General features: G+C 44.7%; 1 protein-coding gene and 1 long non-coding RNA gene across 12 annotated transcripts in view; one reads left to right on the top strand and one right to left on the bottom strand.

The window, feature by feature from the left end:
* The window catches only part of TENM2 (teneurin transmembrane protein 2), a 1,556,107-nt gene that overhangs the window by 204,237 nt on the left and 1,330,739 nt on the right, over window positions 1-21,131 (bottom strand). The window lies entirely within an intron of this gene.
* On the top strand, window positions 2,707-10,779 carry LOC141567305 (uncharacterized). The gene is made up of 3 exons (XR_012489866.1): window positions 2,707-2,803; window positions 8,720-8,827; window positions 9,349-10,779. It is a non-coding gene; the product is annotated as an uncharacterized LOC141567305 (long non-coding RNA).

Raw genomic sequence — 21,131 nt, 5'->3', positions numbered from 1 at the left:
TTTTAGACTGGGGTTCCCAGACCAGCAGCATCAGCGTCCCCTGAGAACTTATGAGAAACGCAAATTACGGGGCCTCTTTCCAGACCTGCACATCAGAAACTCAGGCGGGGGTGGGGTCCAGGGATCTGTGGATTCACAACCCCTCTAGGTGATGAATGCTCAGGTTTGAGAACTGCTGGTATGAATGAAGCCTGCCAGCAATTAGTGAAAGAGAACAGGAAGGGAAGGAACAAGCCCCTCCTGTCTATTTCCACGAAGGTGGAGGAGGTGAGAGAGCCCTAATACCTCCCTCCAGGCACACAGGTCTCTGCCCATGTGGGGAGGGTAGCAGAGCAGCTGGGGTGATGCAACATGGAAAAGAGATGTTTAAGCCAGGGTGGAAAGATGGAGACAATGCCAGATGCAGACGTGGGCCAAAGGGAAGCGGTGACGCCGGTGACATTCCTTCTCAGTGTCTCTCCTCTCCTTCCAGTACCTGCTCTGTGCAGTCGGCCTGTCCCAGACGACCAGTTACCAGAGCGATGCACTGCTACCTCCAAATTTGGCAGTGCCACGTGTATGAATGCTTTCCCATCACAATGGAAGTTTTCAGAACTCCCACCCAACTCTCTCAGAACTCCGTTTTCCAAACTATCGGCCACTTCAATAGAATTGAAGAAAAATCTGTAGGAACTTGATGCACGAATTCATCCACAGCCCACCCCACAACGAAGTCACATTGCCTACCATTAACGGATGTACAATCATAGAAGAGACTCGTGATTTAAGCCCAACATAAATTCTAAGGATGAGCATGCTAGGCATTGTGTCAGTTAGGGCGGGGGCGGAGGGGGGGGAGATTTTGAGAGAGAAGATATTTTAGTCAGTGGCTCTTAGATAGCATGAAGGGAAGGCTCCCCCCTCCACTCTCTGGGCTGCCATGGCTAGAGGTAAGTGGGGCTTGGGGAATCCCTGCTGTTTGGCAGGATGGCTGCAACCCCTTCCCTGATACCAGGCACTTAGCTGCCCAAAGCCAGATGGTCCACTGGGGTAGTTATGGCAGGGGCATCTGTCTGTAAATACCTGTCTGTAAGCAGTTCCAAGGCAAACTCCTTTTTTCTATAGTCTATGAGGCAGAACTCAGGAGTTTGAGCCGAACAGCTATGTATTAGCTTAGGACCACTGTGACTCAGCTTAGCCCAGCTTAAGCAAAAAAGGGGACTATTTGGAAGGCTGTTAAGATAGCTCATGGAACTGAAGGAGTAGGTGGCCCATCAATCTCATCTTTACTCTCTGTCAATGAGCTTTCTCCATTAGGGGGGAATCATAGCCACAAAGAATGCCAGACTCATCTCCCCACCCCGTGGGGCACCAGAGAAGGGAGTGCTTCATTTCTCCAGCTTCACCGTTAGACATCCTAGATAAGGGCGCTGATGTCTCTGCTGGGGTCACTGGCCTTCCTTGGACCCATCACTGGGAGGAAGCCAACAATATCGACCCTGCCTGGATTCAGGGTCTGGCCTGAAGAAGGTGCAAAGAGGGTATTGAGTATCAACCCAGCCACCAAGTAAAATTGCCAGATTAGCAAATAAAAGTACAGGATGCCAGTTAAATTAGAATTTCCCATGCAATGTCTGGGACATGTTTATACGAAAAGCATCACTCAGTGTTTATCTGAAACTCAAACCCAAGGGTACACCCTAACATTGAATTTAGCAATACCGTCACGAAGGGGACCGGTGGGGGTCAGTCAGGCTTCCCTGTTCCTTCTACCACAAGGTTTGAAACCTTGACGAGGTAGAGTTCCTTGGGGAGAAAGCCCTGTCCGTGCCCAGCAGTGCCCCTAGCCTCTTCTCCATGTAGTGTTGGGATGGCTCTCTGCCCAGATAAGAATCTGTATCAGGCACCTACACTTCCCACGAAGTGTCAAAACTGCCTAGCTGTCTGGTGTGTAAAGCATATGGGTGACGCTTTTTACCAACCACACTGAGTCCTGGGTGGGACCTGAGGAATTAGAATATTCGGCTGGGATAAAATTGTGAGCCGACTCTTGGCAAACTCCCTGAAGACATCTGATATTGAGAGAGTCAGCATGAGGCTTACCAGCTGGTCTGAGCCCATCTCTTAGTCTGGATGTCAGTTTCCTCTTCCTAGAATGCTCACTGCTACCTGTGTGCAAGGTCTGCTCCTATCTAGTCGCGGAAGAAAGTCTGGAACCCTGGGCTCTCGGCAAGCTCCATTTGCGCCAACAGTGTTGACTCCTGTCAATGTTTACTAAACTTGCTCTGCAGTCAAGGCACAGCTGTGTTTTCTCTCCCATCTGAAAGGAAGTTTATTACATAAAGTAATAGGTGATGTCTTCTTACTGCCACATAAATCTGCTATAGTACCCTGTGAGCTGAACTTAGACAGCAAGCACAAACAGTTGTTACGGAAACATTCCACACAGAGGGAAACAATAAAGGCAGAAACGAATGCGAAACAACAAAACTTAAACAGAGATTTATTCTCTGTCAGAATATTTAACACAGAAGAGAGCCAGCCAAAGATGAAGTTCAGTTATATTATCTAAAGTAGGAAAACCAACCAGTTTGACTGCCTTTTTCGTTAGAGAACACTTATTCTGGTCACAAGGAGTGATTTTTTTTCAGCAACAAGTATCCGAGAAAGAACGCTGAGCTATGGGGTAAAGTACCAAGCTTGGGTTTAGAATACATAAAGCCAGTCCAGGGGCAAGGTAAGAGCTGGCAAGATTTTGAGCCGAGCAACTTTTCCTCTGTGTTCTCCAATCTGGTAACAGACTCCACAGTGCCTGAAAAACTGGGTGAGTTATCTGATAGTTTTAGTGAAACAAAAGCCTGTCTAGGGGTCTCTGGGCAGCATGTCTGGATTTAAGGGGAAGACTGGATTTCTTCTTCTGGGAAAGCCCCATGCACTTAGAATAGACTCCTTAGTTTCAATGATGTCAGAGTTGACCTTCAACGCCCTTTCCACACAGCTCTTTGCTTCGTTCCATGGTCAGGGACCAACTCTCATTGAGTGAGGGTGACTTGGCGCTCTACAGTATTTCTGGGAAATGTGATTCAGGGTCATCTTGTGTGTATGTGTGTGTGTGCGTGTGCGTGTGTGTGTGTGTGTGTGTGTGTGTGTGCGCGCGCATGCACATGTACGTGTGTAGCTCATTTCCTGGCAGGTGCGCCTGTGACCACTTTATCCATGGGAGGGATTATCATTCTAATAAGTGGCTTTAGCTAATTTATTTTTGCTGACAGGGTCGTATTCCACACTCCCAATTCGACACCCTGATTTCCTGTAGACTTTGGGAGGCCAACTGGCCCTTGAACAGTTGTTGAGTGATTCGTTTGCACTGGCTCTATCTGGGAGGCTACTGTGTATTCTGGAAGGGCAATGACTAAGAATGTCTGGTTCACTATTGCACACCCAGAACCTAGCACAGTCAAAACAGTCTTTATTTACCTCCTTCTTTTGTCAAGCACCGAGCTAAGGGCTATTCAAAAACCGTCTCATTTAATCTTCTCAAAACTGCTATGAGACAGGTGCTATTATTGTGCCAATTTGACAGGGAGGAAACTGAATCACAGGAAGGTTAAGTATTCCATCTGTGCTCACGTAGATAGTAAGTAGAAAAAGTGGGCTTGGATCCTGGGCACTCTGGAGTTTGGAGTCTGTTCTCTTACTTTGTACGAGAAAACATTTCTTCCATAAATTCGTAAGAAGCGGATGATTGCTAAGAGGAAGACTGAAGTTCTCTGTTTCAAAACCATGGCTTCCCAGTGTCGTTCTCGGGGCCGGGATTCACACAAAGTCTTCTAACAGTACTGCCCATTGCAGCATTTCTCTCTGTGGCTCACAGCTGTGACCTTCCACACGCTCTGCTGCTCACCCGACCTCACCCTCCAACGAGGGTGCTACCCTCACAATTCTATTATGCAGACTTCCTGTCATGGGACTGCTAATTGCTAATGCCCATGTCAGTGGATAAACATTGAGGTGGACACTGCCTCTACCTGCTTTCTGCATTTTGAGAGGGGTCTTCAACACTCAGAGAAACTGTGGGTCAAGCCTCCTCACGTAAGGACATGCTTCTTGTGACTGTAGCTGCCCATGCTGGAAACTCAGAAGAGGCCCATCTGAGACCATACCTTGAGAAGAGCAAAAGAGTCTAAAAGCTCCAAACCACAGTTCCCCCACACAACTGAACAGACTACACTGCATTTGAAGTTGTGCTTTTCCTTAGCTCATAAATCCACTCCCCATCTCAGGTGGGCCCCCATTACAACCCTGGGGGAGGCGTACCACAGCCTCTGGGCTTAGATGGGAGCTGTTGCGAAGGGGGAGGTCACATCCCAGCCTCAACCCTCACTGGGTAATTAAGCCTGCTTTACTGTCCTTGAGGTCAGCACTAGTCCTTGTGGTCAGCACTAGTCCTTGTGGCAGCTCTTGTTGGTTAAACAACTTCTGGGTGGTCTCTTTATGCCTCCATCTTTTCACATATGATTTGTACAAATAGATCTCAAATGCTGGAATTTCTGCCAACCCACTGCATGCATGCAGCTCTCATTCCACACCAAAAAGGCAGGCTGCCTGATCCACAAACTGGTGTCTGTTCTTTGGAAGCCATGCCTCACCAGTAAAGAAGAGAACACGCAAGAGAACTTTACCGTGTTCTACTTTGCTCCTCAATCACACCACAGACACCCAATACTTGAGGCTTCTTTTTGGCACTTGAATTCCAATATTCAATTCCTGCTGGAGATGCCCATGTTCTCACTACCATGTCATCTGTTCATGTCCATTATCAATTACTCAACACCAAAGCACAGGAGGGTAAAAAAAGGATTCTACTTTCCAACCAAACCAGTTTCCAAGAAGTGCTACTAAACAGAAGTGTCAAACACTTTTCCACTTTAATCGTTTTCAAAACTTTTAATGAATCTTCCCTTTTAAACAAATAATGCCATTAGCATGGATGGGATGCAAATGATATGCAGACCCTGCATTTGTTTGGCTTCCTCGAAATTGTTTCAGAAACCTGATCACATCAAATATTTTTCAGTGTATGCAAAACAGAACCTCTCAATACATTTTTTTGAAGAGTATGGGGTTTTTCATTTGCATGTTAGTCCCAAGTGGTACATTTACACTTTGACTGTAGGATTAACAAATTTCCATGTCTGCACTGCATTTTGGAACTTAATCATAAAGAAATGACTTTCGTATGCAACGGGCCTTAAGCATCTGAAATCGAGTGACCTTCTAGGTACACTCGGATGCAGGCGTTTAGTACACAGAGGCCACCAAGGAAACCTGTTTCCCATAAAAATACCATTTTTGTAGTTAGCTATTTCATACAGTGTCCTTTCAATGACTAGTCTCAGGTCATCATGGAGAATTCAGGGTCGAGAACAAATGATCTGCAGCTAAGAAATCATGCAGGTCCTGGGACTCACAAATCTGCGTCTACAACCCTTTTCCAGACTGCTCTTTCCCAGCCTGGCAGAGCCACCTTCTTACTGTCAGCGAGCAGGGTATGGCTTGAGAGAGTCATAGATGATCACACTTATTGTAGCATCAACGATTTTTTTCCCTTAATTGTCCTGAGATCCTAGAAAGGAAACAAGCGTCTGTGCTGACAGAGGAGCTCAGCGTGAACTCTCATTTTTCACATGGAGCTAATTAAAAACTGAAATTAGTTAAATATGGAAATGACACTTGCAAGCACTTTACTAGAATTCTGGCAAAATCCCTCTGGAGTGCTGTGACATTACCTGCTGCTTCGAAAGTCCCCAACTGAATTTCACAGTTAAAAGGCTGAGCAAAGGGAAAGTTATTATTGAGATTTCGGATTCAGAATGTGTCTGTAAAACTCCAAATTAAATTTCACGGCTGGCCCTTGAGTGGTTGGCGATATATAACGCAGGCCAATGGAGTGGGCCGCTCACCATGTCCCTGCAAGCAGACGCTCCAATTACCCCTCTTTAGGGATGGTACGGTGGGTGGCACAGGTGCGACAATCAAAAGGGTAACACATTTTCTCCAGGAATCGGACTCAAGGCGGCTCACACACACCAATTCCGAAAAAAAGTCTAGACTCATGCATGGGGTATGATGGAGCCGGCTATGAAAATTCAGCAGGTTTCTCAGGGGTAACGAGGCACACTTCCCACATATAGATTCTCTTTATAGGTCTCTTTCTCACTCTCTCTAAATAAATAAATAAGTAAGTAAGTAAATAAATAAATAAATAAATAAATACATCCCCTCCCATATATATATAGTCTCGTAGGCATCTCACAGTTTTTATTCATCATTGTGATACCCCATCATGACACAGGGAAATCAAACAGCTTGAGTCTTACAGGGAAGTGAGAATGGCCTTCTCTTAAAATCCCTCGTAGAATAAATAGCCTTTCCAAACGGACAACGATGAAGAGGGACGTTCCAGCAGGAGTGGAAACAGATCACCACCTAGGATGCCAGGGTCTCCCTTTATAGGCAAAAACCAGGAGCATTTGCTCAAGGGCAAATTATGGGGTTTGTCTACATCTGCATACGATTTAATTAAACCTGCCTCTGCATCTGATGGCTCTGGATCTGTGGCAGAGTATTCGGGAAGTCCAGCCACTCTCCAAACAACTGGAGTGTTGTGATTTTATTGTTTTTTTTCTGACACCCCATCCATTTGCCCTTGAGGCATTCCCTCCCCCTGGACCCTGGCCATGACTGAGGCAGGCACTTCGTCCCCGCCTGGGCAGGCCAGCGAGAGGAGCCACTCTGTGCCAAAGTCAGCCCTGCTCCGGGAGTCGGCTGGCAGGAAGCCGTGGACGGGCTGGGCTGCCAGAAAGAGTTCTCTGGCAGCTCCAATGCTCGTCTTCGCATCACACGCAAGCTTTGCTAGTCCGAGGCCTGGAAACGATCGCGGCTCACCCAGCTGGATGGGTGAAATGCTGCAGCTGTACCATCAGGCTGGCTTATTTTTATTGAATTTTGAATATCCAATTTCAAAGCAATTCAAATGAATTTGCCCAAGGCCGCGGATCAGCGTGGCTGCCGACACTCTCTGCAGTAGGGTTTCGAAGTTCATATTTCTAAACAAAGGCAAGATTACAAAAGCTTTCCTTGTCAGGACCAGTGCCTCTAAAGAACCCTCTCTACCAACTCTATTAGGTCACATACCAACAGCAGTGAAAGCTGTTGGGCTAATTCAGGGCAACTGAACTTCTCCCACTGATTAAAGAAAGAGGAGTGAAGTGGGGGGTGTTTAAGAGGATGTGAGGTGATCCAGGCCATGGGTGTTGGCACATGCAATGTTGCTTACCGAGTGCAGGATGGATAGAAAGATGCTCAAGTGTGACATGGAGTGGACAGAGTGGGCAGGGGTGACCTCAAGACCCCCCCCTCAGAGGGCAAAAACAACCATTCGGAAAATCAGAAACAATTCTAAACTCATTCTGTATCAATTGCGTCCATGCCCCCATCACCAACCAAGATTGAAAATAAAAACAAAGAAACACTACACGTGCTTTGGTAGGACCACTGATGACGGGAACCTTTCGTCTCCTGGAGTCTTTCTACCAGCTCCAAAACCTGTCTCTCCTTCCTGCCTCCTTCCGTTTTATTCTAATCCTGACCCGGCCATGCCGGAAAGGCATTTATATCAAATGCGTCAAGTAAAACTTAACCCAAGTGGTAGAAACCTGAAGAGTTGTGGAGGAAAACAGTCCTCCTGAGAAAAAGACACCGCAGCTCATGGCTGAGGGTAGCTGGACCATCACAACATAACACACTCTGATTTCTTTCACGAGGACTCGGGATACACTTAGGGCTCGGCACTCATTGAAAACTATTTTTAAGAAGCCTTGGGACAAAACCAATTCAATAACTATTGATGTTCACAATCTGTCAACTCCTCCCCTCAGGAGTGAAAAACAAAACAAAACAAAACAAAACCCAGGGCAAAGAGCAAATTGGGATGAGGAGCGTCTGAGTGACACCAGACAATCAGCTTCACAGGGGCTCGGCTCTGCCTGCTCTTCCTCAGTACTGTGCCCTCAGCAAAGGTACTTACTGCGTATTTGTGGAATAGATGAACAAACGAACAAAGGTTGCCTTTCTGTCACCCGGGGTGCAATATGGATTTTAGAGTCAGAAGGACTCCTAACAGGACCAAATAATTGTTACACAGCATTGGGTAAATAATCTCTAGGCCTCAGTTTTCCCATCTATGTATTTGGTAATGGTACCCATCCTCTAGAATTGTTTTGAAGCCTGCATGAGAAAATGATCAGAAAGAGCCTGTTACACTTGAAAAGGGGTAGATCTCAACTCCCTTCTCTTCCATCTATCCATTGGATAAGTCACCTCTCTTTCCCTGGTCATTTATGTTCCCCTTATATCATTCTATGGAGTCTGCCTTTGAAAAGAAATAGATATATTTCAAATACGTAGGAGAGCCTTTGTATTTTGAAAAATTTGTAATTCTTCCAAAGTGATTGTTCTGCCTGCTCAATGCAGGTAGTGTTGGAGTGTCTCTTGTGAACCTCAAATGTGTACCCTAAGTGAGGGAGCCACGATTTCCTTTTAAGGAATGGTTCTATAGATTCAGATACAGAGTAAAGACACGGAAATCAAAACATTAAAAAATATATATATATAATATGTATATATTAAATATATATTAATACAACATATACATATATATATATATATACCTCACCAGGATGAAGCAAAAATCCCAAAGACAGAAGTAAAGGAAGGCTGTGGATATCAAGAACCCAAAGGCTGGAGGAACCTGGGGGAGGTGTGTAGAAGCTTCTAGAAACCAGAGGTAAGAGCAAATTCCCACAGGTCACTTTCCTTTAGTGTGCGACCCAGTCAGTTTTAAATCTTTTGCTCCTCTGAGCAAACAGCGCTGCTGGTCAGTTATCCAGTGGATGTTTTTAATTACAAGCTGAAAAAGTCATTCTGTAGCCCTGAAACCAGTGCCCTCATGCCTAAGAAGTGCTTTTTAATATTTATACATCTAAAGAGAGTTTGCCCTTCCAGACACAGAAAATCATTAGGAAGCCTTTCTCAGGAGGATATAACTTTGGTCAAGGTCATGCACAAATCTAAACTTCAAATTTCTGCCAAGGCTTACCAGTAGGTGCCACTTTTGTGCCACAAACCATCCCTAGCCCTCTCTCAACTTTATTTCTAGGTTATCAATTTTTAAACAGAGAAAAGGAACAAAAATATGCTTGTGAGACAATTCTGAGCATATAAAAGTTGAAGAAACTTTTCATTTTTCCTCGTTAGTTGGCACATCTATTTAATAGAGCTTTTTTGATTTTAGTTTTTCTCTTCCAGCACAGCAGATGAATGGGCAAACCAAGGAAACTGCACTCAAAGAAATGTCTTGTAACAGTTCTAACTTTGGTTTGGCATGTCACCTATCTAACGATATCAGGGAGAGGAAATATTCCATCAAAGCTGTGAGCGTGGAAGGAACAGCCTGAACCATGTCCAAAGACACAGTATCTTAGCAACTTTCAAAGCTCAGAAAAGCCAGGATTTCAGTTTGGGAAGCCCGCTGGTGGAAGTTTCATCCTCCCCAACCACGAATCACTAAAAGCCACACCCCAAGGTAGCAATGGAAATTGTTTACAGGATCTGCTACCCACACTGACGAAATTCAAGTGGCCCCCAGAGGACAGGCAACACTCTTCTCAAGAAAACGAAACAAATGACAGCGAAACCCCCAAAATAAGAAACAGTGATAACCAGGTAGTGTCAAACATATCATGATTGAAAAATACCTTGTAGGAGCACATTGGCCTCCCCTTCCCCCCTAAAAAGCATAAAATTAACATCCATAGGAGGCCAAGGAAAGCAGGAATCAGGCACTGTCTATTCCAAGTCCTGCTCTCTGAGAATCAGCATTTGTGCCCCTGCCTTGTGAAGACAGGGCTTTTAGAGAATCCTTCTTTTTCACTTGCCTCTGGAGAATGGGAGACTCCAAGCACGTACTAAAGATGTCTTAGGGATCATTTTACAGCTCCTAGGCCTGGCTTTTGTAGCTCGGCGGTGCGTGTTTGGGTAGGGAGAGGTCTAAATGAACCTGACTAGTAAGCCTGCCTGTATCCTCAATATTATCCCCAAGTCCCATGCCAACTGTGAATCCTAACACTAACCCCTGACCACCCGAAACCTAGCCTCACCCTCAGAGAACCCAGGACATAATTGTCACATGAGTAGAAATCCACGTCCCCTCTAAAGCCGAGCTCCAGTTATCTGCACCTGGACTGTTCTTACCCTTAGGCACTTAAATCACCAGGTAGATTAAAAAAATGTCATTTCAAGCGAACTGAAAAAGTGGGTAAAGCCTTTTGTTTCCTCTAGCACCTATTGTCCTTAAAACATCATTCAGTGACAAAATCGGAGTTTATTAAATCCAATTCTAACTTTTACATTACACGTGTGAAAATAACTTAGGAAGTATATTCTTTGTCCCAGAACCTCCCGCATCATCCAGCACGGCTGACATGCACTGACTGAACAGACATATCTGAATTATAGGAGCAGGAAAATTTCGCTTAGCTGCCCATTTCCAGAGGCCAGCCCCAGCTTACTCTGTCCAAGACAGGGCAAAAGTCTCATTCCTTACACAGAGACCTGCCTGGTATCTTCCAACTCTCCCACCAGATTTAGTCGATGACCAAATCAGCCTCCAGAATGTTTCTCTCCTATCTGCTCTCCTCTTGGCCCGCCCTGCTTCTCTTTTTGTCCTTGTTCTGCTCACGTTTTCTGCTTCCTGGGCTTTGAAGCAGCCTCCTCAGCTTTTACTGCCACTAGTCTTGAGCCACTCACTTCATTCTGCGCGGGGCTGCCAGATTGTTCCATGTCCTCCTCTATTCAGAATTCTTCGCCAGTTTCCCATCACTTAAGAATCCAATCCCAACACACATTTGTGTGGCATGAAAGGCTGTTTGTTGTCTGGCCCTTCTCGGCAGTACCCTCTCCAGTGATGCGTCAGCTGCCTATATATGTTTCACTTCAGGGTTAACAATATGTGGTTCCCTACAACACCATGCTTTCCCAGGATTGCATCGCCTTACTCGATGTTCTTTATTCTTGAAATGTACTTCTCCTACTTTATCCTTCTGCCAAATCCCTATGCACCCTTCTAGCCCCTGTAAAGCACTCCCTGATACCTTCAGATAAAGTACTGCTTTTCCTCTCCCTACTCACTTGCTACGAAGCAGTTAGGACCTATTTAGTCGTGTGTTATAAGTGATTGTTTGCACATCTGCTTTCCCTCTGTGTGTGACAGAGATCTGTTGGGGGGCAGGAACCCTGGTCACCCATCTCTGTATCACCAAGGTGTCAGCACTCAGAGAGAAAGAAGGATTCAGTCAATGTTTGTTGCATGAATGGATAAAGGACAAAGTCAGTCCTCAGGAGATACCCTAGAATCAACTCAAACTTGAGAATAAGCCTAAAATTAAAATACCAATGTGCGGATTCTCTTAGCTGCCAGACTAGCTGTATTTTCAGAGCTCAGCTGCTTCCTCCCCTCTCTTTCCTCCTATCCTATTCCTTTCTGGGATTTCAGATGTAAGGTTCTCAACAGAACTGCCCTTCTCCTGCCCGAGGGGGTTAGCAAGTCCGTATCTGCACTTACTTCAGCAATCAGGGACCCAAACTGTCATCAACAGAAGAGAAGGACAGAGGGCAATCTGATCCTTTTTTCCTCCAGGATCTATTTCCCTGGAAACACTTATTTCCTTATTGGGGAAAAAACCAAAAAAAAAAAAAAAAGAAAGAAAGAAAAGAAAAAGGAAAAAGAACTCAGAAGACTAAGTTAAAGCAAATACTTAGAAAATATTTTTGAAACATTTGGAAGTAATTTCTATTCACAAATTATCTTCATTCACAAAATGAAAAGCCAAATTATATGAGCTGGATATATTGAGAGAGAGAAGAAATTAGACTTAATGCTGTGAGCAGAGGAGGAACAGGGAGGAAGGAAAAAAAAATAAGACAGAGACTAGTAATTCTTGCATTTCTAAAGTAAGTAGATTTTACAAACACTGAACATGCATTACTTGTACGAATGCCACTGCCACGTCCAGGACTGCTGGAAAGGTCATTTCTCCATACGGCAGAAGAGAAGGTTTAAGCTAAATAAAGACGTGTCTTCCATCACCCAACAGTGGGCGAGCTGGGGCCTGCAAGTAAGAGGTATGGGAAAAGAGGGAGAGAGGCGAGAGAACAAGATGGGAAGATGACAAGAAACAGAAGAAAGCTCAGATGTCAAGAAGAAAGTGACGGGAGGGGCCTGAAGATTCACCCAACACCAACACTCAATGGCAAAAATGACACGAAGACCTTGGAAGCCATCCTCTGCTTTGTGCTCCTGACATAGGAAGCCCCTTTCTCAAATAGTCACAACTGAATAAACAAGCAGAATAATTATCCAGCCAATGGAGCCCCTTGATTCTTTGAAGGGTGAACCCAGCGATGGCTCCGAGGCTCCAACTCTGGGCTGAATGAAAGGAAACAGGCTTCTAAACATCCTGACGGGACATACTGCTTTCCTTGTGTTCATCTTTCTCTACTCAATGAAAATTAAATAGCCACATGTATTATTCAAAAGTGATTTGCTAGTCACATGCTACAAGAGACCCACCAGCCACAGCTGGAGTGGAAGAAGTTCAGAATACAAACAATGCCAATCAGAATGAGGGAGGAACATTTGTAGAACTCAGATCACTTCTCAATGACCCACCACAAACTGCCCAATGCAAATGGGTTGGCCAATCTAAAAATAACAGTCATTTTCCTATTACATGCCAGGGCACGCCATAACTATTCTTCTTCATCTTACTGATAATTCTGCAGGAATGGGCATTATTATTATTATCATTTTAGAATGATAATCTAAGCTCAAGGAGATTTACATGTTATCCACATTTGAACCCAGGTCTGAGCAGATGAAACCCCCATTCTTTCCACCTCCATCCCTTACTTCTAAAATTGATGATGAATTGTCTCTACTTCCTTTTCCTTTATTGAAAGGACAAGAGGCTCCTCCAGCTGGGTCAGGACAAAGGAAGTGAAAAAATCCTGAGGGCAGAAGAAGAAGGTGCGAAATGCTCACTGCAGGTGGAATAAGCAGGGTGCCTGCTAGGAGAAGCAGCAGAAGCCCCGTGCAAAGTTGGGTATCGTCCTGGGCTGGCTCAGTCTGGTGACGCTATGAGGTCTACTGCTATCTCCAAAACAATTACTGAGCACTTACATTATATCAATCTCTATGCAAAAAGCTGTGCACAGAACGTCTAATCGAATCTCTGCAGCAGTTCTTGAAGGTGGGTGCATTTACTACTACCATTTTATAGACGGCAAAATCATTTCACAGAGGTTAAGTAACATGCACAGAGTGACATAACTGGTAAGTGGAAGAGTGGGGGGATTCCAGCCCTGTTCTGATTCCCGAGAATCTGCTGTTAGCATCAAGAAAACTGCCTTCATCTCCCACAGAGAAGATGCTCAGGGATCATGACTTCATTGCTTTATGAGGTCAAGGTCAAGAGGCAGTAAACATAGCATCTGAGTGTCAGCTCTACAGAATGTATGTTAACATGGGCACCAGAATTCAGCAGGCCCGACTTTGAAGACTCCTGCCCTACACTAATTGTATTACTTTGAGGAGGTGATTTGATAACCACCTCAGTTTCTGCATCTATAAACTGGGAATAAAATGAAGATAATGCATGTTCCTTGAAATGCTGCAGGAACTCAGTACAGAGCTACAATATTTGGGAAGAAAAATGTATACTAAGTTTAATTAGTCAGATAAAATAATGGATGATAGAAAGTCAGAGTTGAGAGGCCTTAGGGACTACCTCTGGGAGGCACAGGGCATTATGGTTGAGTGCATGGATGCTTTGCTCAGGCAGCTTCTGGCTGTGTGACCCTGACAAGTTACTTATTACCTCTAAGCCTCAGTTTTCTCATCTGCGAAATGGACATAAAAACAGAACAATGCGAAAGGGTTGTTGTGAGGGTGAAATGAGATGATGCAAGCAAAGTCCGGTGACCCGCACAGAGTAGGTGCTTTATAAAGGCTCTGATGGTTACGATGGGGAAACTGAAGCCCGAGTAAGGTAAATGCTTGCTGATGGTTGCACCACAAGTTAACGGTAGGGAAAGGAATGGAACACAAGCCTCTTAATTTCCAGTTCATGCTGCTTTTCCTCACCTGTGCAGCCTTGGACAAGTTCCTTAAAATGTCTGAGACTTAGTTTCCCCGTCTGTTTAATGGGAACTATTCTCCTTACTGCTACTAATATGGATGTGGAGGGAATACAAGGAGTGATTCAAGCCACACCCTCAACTGTTAGTGCTCACAAAACATTAGCTGCTGTAATTATTCCTTACCTTCTGATTCGAAAGGGAATAGATTTTATCCTCAGGAATAAGGATGAGAAAAATGGGAGGGAACTTTACTTCATCGCTGTTTGCTGACTCAGAGAACAACGGGTGGTGGAACACTCACCACAGAAGAGAAGCAACTGTGATGAGGACAAATCTCGACCTGAAGAAAAGCCACCCAGGAAGACACACGTGAAGTACTCTCGTCTTCTAGACTAAACAGACTTCTCCTTGAGGCACCACATCTAGAATAAGGGTCTTAGTCCTCTGTGTGGACTTCGTTCCCTTTCTGATTCTAGAAACTTCTGTCAGCTCAAATCAGAAGCACTTTATTATAGTTCTCTGGGGCAGTGCTGAATATTACTGTGGGTAGAGCACAGTATTTGGAGTCTGACTACCCGGGTACCAGCCCCAGATTTGCTATGTCCTAGCTGTGTGCCTTGGACAAGTTCTAGCCCTACCTGAGCCTGTCTCTGCAATTGTAAAATATGGAGAACAATGCCTGCTGTGTACTCCACAGAACCATGAGGTGCCCACAAACAGAAAGCATCACTTGCTTTCACTATCACTGCCTGCACTGTCTGCCTCCCGTCAGGAGGAAATGAGACAGCTGCACAACGGCCTTTAGAAAAGCCAAATTTCCCTCTAAGTCTTCAGTCCTTTATTGAAGAGGAAGCAGCCTTCTTTTCCATTTGGGATCCTGTTGCAGGACGAGGATGACAGCAAAAAGTATCAGACACATGTAAATGGCTATTAAGGCTGTTTTACAGCAAGAGGGAGGGGTCAGTTACGGAGCTGTTTAGCCAAACCAATGCGTATAGAGCCAGAGAAGCTCCACAGTCCACACAGACTCCCGATGGCTTGTAAGGGCCAGAAGGTCAAGGTGGCATGAACTGCATGGCCATCAACAGCACCATTTTAACTTGCGCCCCAAGTCCCCTTCTCCCCCTGGGGGTTGACAGAGCAGAAGACAGTCCCTCATAAGACTGGGCGGAGGTGTTGGGCAGAACTGGAGCCCCTCCCACATCCTGCTTTTGTCTCAGAGGTGGCATGTTTAGGTTTCCACACAAGTCATGCGCCGTAAGTTTGGGAATCCTTCCATTTTAGCATTTCATTAAGGGCAGTTTCATTTTTTAAGCAAACTTCAACGAACGATGACATACTTTGCCCAGGTGTTCTGCATTTGAATAAGAGGAAACCATCATGCCCAGTGCAGACTGAAGTGTTGTATTTGTTTCTAAGGCAGCAAAGAAAGCTTCTGAGAAAAAGAAAAAAAAAAAAAAATTTGAGCTTTAAAAAAATCAACTTGCCTACCCTTACTTGGCATTTATGAGCAGGAAACTTATAAGAGCAGAGATGAAGGCAGCTACGGTGACGACAATCTCAATGATAGTTAAATACAAGGACTCAGAGGTCAGACTGCTTGGAGTGGAGACCTGGCTCCATTACTTACTAATTTTACGACTTTGGGAAAGTCATCTTATTAAAACTCTTATTTTAATTCTGGTGGTAAAGGAGGAAAAAAATATATATATATATATACCAGAAGACATGATTATCAACCAATTAGTGCAGGGTTTCTCAACCTTGGCACTTCTGACATTTTGGTTTGGAACCTTCTTTGTTGTGGGGGCTGTAGGATGTTTAGCAGCATCTCTGGCCTCTACTCACTAGATGCCAGAAGCATCCCCCAGGTATGACAACCAAAAATGTCTCCAGACAGTGCCAAATATTCCCAGGGTGGGGGGTGCAGTGAATGGGAGTGCACCAAGTTAGAGCAAAGGGAGTTCTGACATACCAGAGTCTCGCTGGGGTTGATTTGCATGTCGTCCCTAATGTCTTCTAACCCAGCACAATGTGCAAAACAGCGAGACAGGAAAAGAAATAATTGTGCACGTCTTTGGACTCAGACTACCTCATTCGTGAGCAGAGGTCGAGGTGACTGAGCTCCATCCAAACGACAGAATAAGAAATGATGATATTTGGACTATTTCATCCATCTGTGCCAAGGACTCTTCAAATCAAGTTGGCTTAATGGGTAAAATCGTTGATATTCTGTAAAAAGACCCAGCGGGTTCCAATCCATCCTTTTCACACAAAGGACTTTTACAGCCACAAGTATCACTGGAAGCGCAGTTATAAAAAGGAAGTGGAACCTGAGAAGAAGAACATTTATGCTGTTTTCTGGTCACCCTCCCTTCCCCCCAGCCACACACTTGAATACGGAAGGACACTCCTGCCTCTAACATGGGCAGTGCTTGTCAAGCCCAGTGCTCACCACACACTGAGACCACAGAACATCTGCTAATCTGTGGGCATGGAAAGGGCATGTGCATTTTACTCGCATTCTCTCCTACTCTCAATAATTTTTAAAGTGCTCTTCGCCCCACACATCCCTCCTTATCTTTCATTATCATTTGCTTACAAAAATGCAGTCTTAGAGTTGCTACTCATTTATGCTTCTCTCGGGATCTTCTGGGGGAGCCCTTGGTTTTGAGATTGTAAAACACTGTTCTCAAAGACTGCTGTATATACCATGAAGCACTGAAGAGGGCAAACTTGAGGAAAAGGCTGCTCTGCATGAAAATATTCATACACATTAATTCATTATACACTCAAGACATGACAAGTTGGTTTGCAAGAATAGTGTAAGATGTTCTCTTACAATTTTACCCATGGTTAAGAGCCTGTTCACTCCATTCCAAACCCCACTCTAAAATTCTCCTGGATGTCTTACAATACTCATCCAATCTTTCGGTCCCAAGAGCAGATGCTTTTTATATTTTAAAGAGCCTTTGAGAGTGTCGTAAGCTACGAACATGCTATTAGACAATAACGCCATATTGTCCTGTGATTATTCTAACCTGGGTGAGAAGTTGACTAAATTTAAGTGACATTTAAAAGAACTCTCCACATCTATGACTGAGCTATGAGCTTGTTGGAAATGCACACTACGGTTAATTATCATACAGGACACGATATCCAATCCATGGAGCTTCTCTCTCGTGGCAGCTTGGGGAGGCTGCAGGAGGATTTCAGACTTCAGGGTATCACAGTATCACGGGATTGCCTCTCTCGTGGGGCGAAGGGGAGAAGGCAAGGGTCTGACGTCATTCTTAAGCCAACTGAGCTTGGAAATGGTTACTGATTAAGGATTCCCTACAGACCAGCACCACGGCATAGGGTCAAACACTGGACAGAAATGGGACGTCTGGCTTCATGGCCAAGTCTTATCACCTGCTCCCCTCTAGCGGAAAAGAGACTAGAAGAACTGGGAAGAAGGATAAAAGATAAAAAAGAGCACAGAGGCATAATTATCTACTAAATTTAGGAACATCCACACAGACAATCCATATAATGCAAACTAAAGTGCCTCGGGGGCCTAAATTATCTTGGTTAGTTTGGAAGCTAATTCTAAAATTCCCCAGGTAAGCATGCTGTTTTATGCTTTACTTTGGGCGCTTAGCATCTGAGAGGGTATTTCATGCACTTCAGTCAAATGTTAAAGCATAGAAAATAAATCGAGGCTTCAGTGTGGTGCAGAGCGAGGGCGGGGGAGGAGGGCAAAGGCTCGGTCCCTGATGTCTGGCCCTCTCTGCCCGGATCCATAAACCCATAACCAACGTCATCCATCTCACCCTTCAGCCTGGGTACAGTGAGTCAGCCTCATTTGCAGAGACACAGGCAGCTGCATTAGAGTTTAAACCTGCACATACAGTGAATATGTAGCAGATTTATCATAATTTCCAACCTGCCTCTAACCAGCTGATCAAAAGGCAAGTTTTCTCCTTTGAAGATTTTCATTTGTAAGCTTCACTGCCCCCAAATCCAAAAGGGCGATGGTCCCAACTCCCAGGACCACATTCTGCATTTGTAAGGCAAGTGCCTTCCAGACCTGGAGTATGTTTCTCCTATTTATAAATGGGTATGTGGAGTTTCAACGTATACCCTGATCCCTCTTCTTGGTTCACAAAATTTGCACTACATACCAGCACTATCAGATGGAGGAACTTTGTTAGTCTTTTAGAGTGTAGTGTTAACCCAATTTCGCTCTTCTTTTTCTCCACAGACTTTTATACAAAATCCAAAGTGAATGCCTCAGAAGGGGTCTTGGTAGGTTTTATTGGATCAAAAGGCCCTCTCATAATAAAGAAACCGCACACAGAGATTTTCTGAGTGCATTAAAAAAAAAAAAAAAAATGGCTTCTTACCAGCCCTGGTAGAATTTACACACCAATAAAAATGTTTTGGCCAACCATGGTTTTAGAAAAGTGAGTACTGATTTAAGATGATGGGTTAATTTTTAATTTTTCAGTTTCACCATTCCCGACAACATTCCTCCTAGTGACCCCAGGTAGAAACCTGAAGGGCATACTAGATGTTTCTGGCTTCTTCAACTCCACAGTCAACACCAGACAGATTCTATCACAAATCTGTCTTTTAATCTATGGAAGAAATCCCTCACAGATTCACTCTGTTTCTCTAATCTGGGCTCTCACCAACTCACACACCCACTGACTATTGCCTGAGCCTTTTGGAAGGTCTCCCTACCGTGTTTCCCCGAAAATAAGACCGGGTTTTATAACAATTTTTGCGGCTAAAGACACATTAGGGCTTATGCTTGGGGGATGTCATCCCGAAAAATCATGCTAGGGCTTATCTTCCAGTTAGGTCTTATTTTCGGGGAAACACGGTATCTCCATTCCCCTTTACCAGTCTATCCTGCATCCTCGATTAATTAACAAATAAATACTTATAAAGCATCTACTAGGCAATTGACATGATATCATGTCATGATTTTGTCATATTACACCCCCGTTTATGAACTTAAAGCACCTCCCTATTGCCAAATTAATCGAATCAAACCTCCTGTCAGATTACTAGGCCGTCTATCTGCTCCTGCCATAGCTCACCCGCTGTTTTCCCACCACTCTTCAGCCGGCATCCTGCTCCTCACTGGCTAAGTTCCTCGTTTCCTTCTCACCACAGCTTCTGAATTCAGCCTCACCCCCCCTGCTGTGTGTCCCTGTGTCTGGAATGCCCATTCCTAGTTCAATGTCTTCCCATCCTCCCAGGACTGGGTCAGCCCGAAACTGCCTCCCCCAGTCATCCTCCACGTGGGGGTTTCTACTTTCTCTGAACTTCAATAGCCCAACTCCTGAACTACAGCTGAGCATCTGTGGGTGTCTGCTCTTGAACGAGTACACAAAGAGTAGGGTTTCCAGGCGGGAATTCCCTCCCGTTCTCAGGAATTTTTTTCGCTCTCCTGTTCCCACATCCCGAGAAAAGTTGCTCAGGAAATCGGGAAAACTGGCTCCTTGAACCCAGTAATACCCACAATGGGAAATAAACGTACTACTCACAACATACCTCTTAGATATTTTTCCTATTTATTGCTAGGGTTTCTGTGCGGGAATTCCCATCCATTCTTGGGAATTTTTTCCCTTTTCTGTACCAGAATCCCGAGAAAAGTTGGTCAGGAAATTGAGAAAATCGGCTCCTTGAACCCAGGTAGTTGGTAGTATCGGCCATCACTTTGTGGAAGCGATTCATCATGGAGAACAGAAAACAGTTTATATCTCGGGATTTGGGAACAGGAAAGTGAAAAAAATTCCTGAGAACGGTGGGAATTCCAACCTGGAAGCCCTACACAAAGAGTGACAATAATAAAAAAATATCAATACCTATTTTCAAGTTTACGCAGAAAGACTATGAAAAGGTATCATCATCATCATCATCACTGTTATCAACTATTTCTTACAGTTGAGAAAAATGAGACTCGGGACACTGGTTCGCCTTTCCTGAAAGTACTCAGCAAGGGCTGCGATCTGAACCTAGCTTTCTAAACCCAAGCCAGGGCTTTCTACATTAAACTTCTTCGGTGCCCAGCCAATCCTGAAACAAGGAGCTGTTATGTTATAATAACAAATCAGGTTTCCTGATCCAGGTGAACAATCCCCTTGAAAGGATAACGTTTCAGGAGGTCCTTGTTTGGGTCTAGAAGGAATGGAGACAGGGAATTCAGTGTGGACCATGTGTGAGAAAGAAAACCTATCTCAAAATTGGTAGTCAACTCTCCTCATTGTGGGTGCTCTTCAACACTCGAGTCCCCGAACCTTTCTCAAATCCCTACTGAAACTCATCTTTGGAGACCCCACAGTCTCCTTGGCCACCAGGAGGCAGTGTGGGTTCAAAGAGTTTCTCAACTACGCGTCTCAGTCTTGAGAGGAAGGGAGGCCTGGAGTGAACGTGCTGACTTTTGACTTCCTGTATTAGGCAAATCTCAAATGCAAAGCTGAGTTTGCTTGAAATTAAAGAATAAAACTTTGTGTGATGTCCAAAAGGAAATATATGTATTGGTGAGCATACCTGGGTAAAACTAAAACAGTAACCACCCACCCAAACCCTGCCCATCTCTCCATTCCTGGCTTTCTCACAGGGTTTAGCAGGCACCCAGGTGGAACCCAACTCAAATTGCAGCTCATTAGCACAGATGAATAGAAGTTTAAGAGAAAGTGTGAGGTAAACAACGATAATCCTGATTTAAGCAGGAGAAGCAGACCTTTCTCCCTTCCCTAAAACAAACCGCCGTTTCAGGCTGCCCGGACCCTTTTTACTATTACCGGTTAATATGACCGTGGGAGAAGATGCAGCTGTGGCCCTGGGGACGGGCTCCACAGTCAGGCTGAACATAATCCCTCACGTAATGAAAAACC

The sequence above is a fragment of the Rhinolophus sinicus genome, linkage group LG10, assembly GCF_036562045.2.
Source record: "Rhinolophus sinicus isolate RSC01 linkage group LG10, ASM3656204v1, whole genome shotgun sequence".
NCBI classification, from domain to species: Eukaryota; Metazoa; Chordata; class Mammalia; order Chiroptera; family Rhinolophidae; genus Rhinolophus; species Rhinolophus sinicus.
The sequence above is the reverse complement of the archived record's forward strand: the minus strand, read 5'-3'. Positions and strand labels throughout refer to the sequence as shown.